This window comes from Rutidosis leptorrhynchoides, chromosome 4 (assembly GCF_046630445.1).
Source record: "Rutidosis leptorrhynchoides isolate AG116_Rl617_1_P2 chromosome 4, CSIRO_AGI_Rlap_v1, whole genome shotgun sequence".
Lineage (NCBI taxonomy): Eukaryota > Viridiplantae > Streptophyta > Magnoliopsida > Asterales > Asteraceae > Rutidosis > Rutidosis leptorrhynchoides.
This window is the reverse complement of record NC_092336.1, coordinates 342,609,290-342,613,310: the sequence shown is the minus strand read 5'-3', so window position 1 is coordinate 342,613,310 and position 4,021 is coordinate 342,609,290.

Sequence of the window (4,021 nt, the reverse complement as noted above, 5' to 3'; positions counted from 1 at the left end):
TATCATTATCATCTAAACCATATCATCATCATCTTTACATTTCATGTATCATCACCTCTTTATCATATCATCATCGTATTCATTATCATAAACACGAGTATCATCACATCATCATTATCCTAATCTATATAACTACTTATTATTCACATCATCAACGAGTCATCAACATCATCAAACATTCGTAATCGTTTACATAATCATCATTCGTTAATTACCTTTTCTGTTTTAACATCGACTCCATCATCTTCGTCATTTAACCGAAGCAAAAACAGATGGGTATTGCGTACATCTGCAGAAGCAGCAATATAACAGCAGAAATCGAAGCAGGAAATGCAGCTACAACAATTGCTTTTCATCATCATCTTCATTTAAGATCATCATCTTCATTTTCGTGATATCATCACCATAATACCGTCACCTTCATCATCATAATATCGTCACCATCATCATCATTACTACTGTTTAAGACGGAAACAAAGAGAGTAGAAGCTGCAGGTGTGTGATGGTGGTGGTTTGGTTAATTGTAGGTGAAGTGGTGATCAATGATTCTTCGATTACAAGTATTAAGAGAGGGAGAGAGAAGACGGTGAGAGATAGAGGTGAAGGATGGTGGTTATTGGTGATGTCATGGTGGTGGAGGTAGTTCAATGGGATGAAGGTGGTGGCGACGGTTTGAGGGTGTGGGTGATGGAGTAGTGATGGCTCTCAGCTATGGTGGCCAATGGTGTAGAGGTAGGGTTGCGGTGGACGGTGGTGATTTGTCGGCGGTCAAGTTGGTGGACGGTGGTGTGAAGGAGGTGAAGGAAAAAGGTAAAGTGATGGTGGCTGATGATTTCTCTGTACTTCCTTCTCAATCTCACATACATATACATATAAGATGTTATATATTAAATATAATATTAATAATAATTATTAATAATTAATAATAATTATAATATAATAATAATAAGTTTTAACATGTGTTTGGTGAAAGAAACAGTAAACCATTTCAATGATTCATTCTGCTGACACTCTCCACGGCCCGTGTATCGTGCACTATTTGAAATCAGGGGCGAATAAAAGTCTTCGGAAAAATCCCAAAATTTTAATTTAAGTATCTTTATTTATTTCGGTCATTATGGTAAAAAAATTCAGTCATTAATTTAATAAATAAAAAATAAATTAACTGTCCTTCTCATTTATGTGTAAAATATAAAAAGTGTTAAAATTAAATAATTAGATTCTAAATATACTTGTAATAAGCCTATAACTTATAGATCTTATTTTTTGAATCACCGTTTATTTTAAAATCATATAAGTTTGTTAACATAACCATTTGAATAATAAACGAGTGTTATTATTGTTTCCTAAATGAATTCAAAACAATTTATTTTTGAATTACATTATATTTATATAAATATATATTAACTAACAATTTAATTATTAATTCAAAACATCAAATTATATAATACTTTATTTAATACCTCTAATTATTATTTATGCACTTATATATATATACATATTTATTTTCAAATAATTGTTCGTGAATCGTCGGGAATGGTCGAAGTCAAATGGTAATTAAATATATGAACATAGTTCCAAAAGGTGTGCATTCCTTTGAGGAGCAAGATGTTCTTTGAGATTTCTCAATTTAAGGAATCTTGAGTGAAAGGCTTTCCATCCATTTTGAGTAATTGTTTTGTTCAAGAAATTTAAAGTTGAAGTTAAATTTGATTGTATTTAGATATTGTTTGTAAGATAGTGAAATTGATTTGCTATTGGTGTGCATTTAATGAGACTCAAATTGATTGCAGTTAATCTGCGGTCAGGATCATGATCAACCGTGACTATGACTGTACATTGTCTGCAACTTATTTTCAAGTGTTTTAAACGAATTCAGAGATTACAATATTCAAAAGCATTATGTCTACAAAGAATCACATCAAAATAGTCTTACACATTCCACAAAATAATCAAATTGTTTTAAAGATTTCTAGATCGACACACTAGAGTTGTCATTATCTGTATCCCTTGTCCTGCATGTCAGTTTCCTCATTACCCCTTCATCATATTTACCATCTTTGACTCCTTCTCGAGGTTCTTGATTTGTTTCTGGTAGATTTTTTCCATCATTGCCATGATCCTTAATTCTTGAATCTGCTCATCAGCTTCTTCATCTTTACTGTCAGGAATCGTGGTGTCTTCTCTACTGGTTCCTGCTTCACCGGTCGTTCTTTTTCATTTACGGGTGGTTACTCCTCAAGTTTTTGGTCCTTTAAATATGTCATGAATGGGTTCTCACATAGTGACATCTGTCCTCTCAATCGCCCTATATCAAATTTAACTTCCATTCCTTCATTCCAAATGATTCAATCACGCAATCGGATCTGAAATTGAAATTAGGGTTCTCTCTTTCATTCAGTCCGTTCTTCAATTAGGGCTGGGGATTCTTAAAATCCAATTATACAACTTCCCAATTTACTATTGGGGATTCTTAATATCCATAATCAACAATGTATTCGGATTAGGGTTGCAAAATCGTTGATGGCTAAAATGTTTTTCTTCACTGCCATCGTAACCGTTGAAAGAGGTAATCAACAACATACTTTCTTATTTATGATTATAATATCATATATCATATATGTGTTCATGTATATAAAGATAACTTTTTTGAGTTTCGTAAGAACTGTTAACGGATATTAGACGTAAACAATATCTTATGTAATATCTAGCATTAAATGTAGGCATATCTATGCATATCTCATATTAAATGTAGGATCCCTAAAATCAAGGGATATGAGATCAAATCATGTATTATATATTTGAATTGTGTGATCAATAACAATCCATGGGGAATTATAACATTCTAACATGGTATCAGAGGGTTTGATCCAAAAACCTAGTCGTCCGAATGTGTGCCGCTTCTGCTCTACCACCCATCAAATCTTCTTCCTAACCCCATCAATACCGAACCTCTACTTCGGTTTTCTATCTTTTTTCTTCAATCTATCTACCGAAGCTCTACTTTGGTCTTCTATTTATCTTTCTTTTGTTTTTCAATTTCTTGCAAAAGCATCCAATTACGGTTGAAATATACACAGTCATATCACTACCGAAGCAGCAATATCACGGTTGAAATATACACCGTTTCAGCTCCCGTCTTCTATATTTCTTTTCTTCTTCAATTTCTACAAAAAGCATTCAAATCATGGTTGAAATATATGAAATGTCCCGTTCTTATTGATTAAAAACGTTCCATATTAATTGATTTCGTTGCGAGGTTTTGACCTCTATATGAGACATTTTTCAAAGACTGCATTCATTTTTAAACAAACCATAACCTTTATTTCATCAATAAAGGTTTAAAAAGCTTTACGTAGATTATCAAATAATGATAATCTAAAATATCCTGTTTACACACGACCATTACATAATGGTTTACAATACAAATATGTTACAACAAAATAAGTTTCTTGAATGCAGTTTTTACACAATATCATACAAGCATGGACTCCAAATCTTGTCCTTATTTAAGTATGCGACAGCGGAAGCTCTTAATAATCAGCTGAGAATAAACATGCTTAAAACGTCAACAAAAATGTTGGTGAGTTATAGGTTTAACCTATATATATCAAATCGTAACAATAGACCACAAGATTTCATATTTCAATACACATCCCATACATAGAGATAAAAATCATTCATATGGTGAACACCTGGTAACCGACAATAACAAGATGCATATATAAGAATATCCCCATCATTCCGGGACACCCTTCGGATATGATATAAATTTCGAAGTACTAAAGCATCCGGTACTTTGGATGGGGTTTGTTAGGCCCAATAGATCTATCTTTAGGATTCGCGTCAATTAGGGTGTCTGTTCCCTAATTCTTAGATTACCAGACTTAATAAAAAGGGGCATATTCGATTTCGATAATTCAACCATAGAATGTAGTTTCACGTACTTGTGTCTATTTTGTAAATCATTTATAAAACCTGCATGTATTCTCATCCCAAAAATATTAGATTTTAAAAGTGG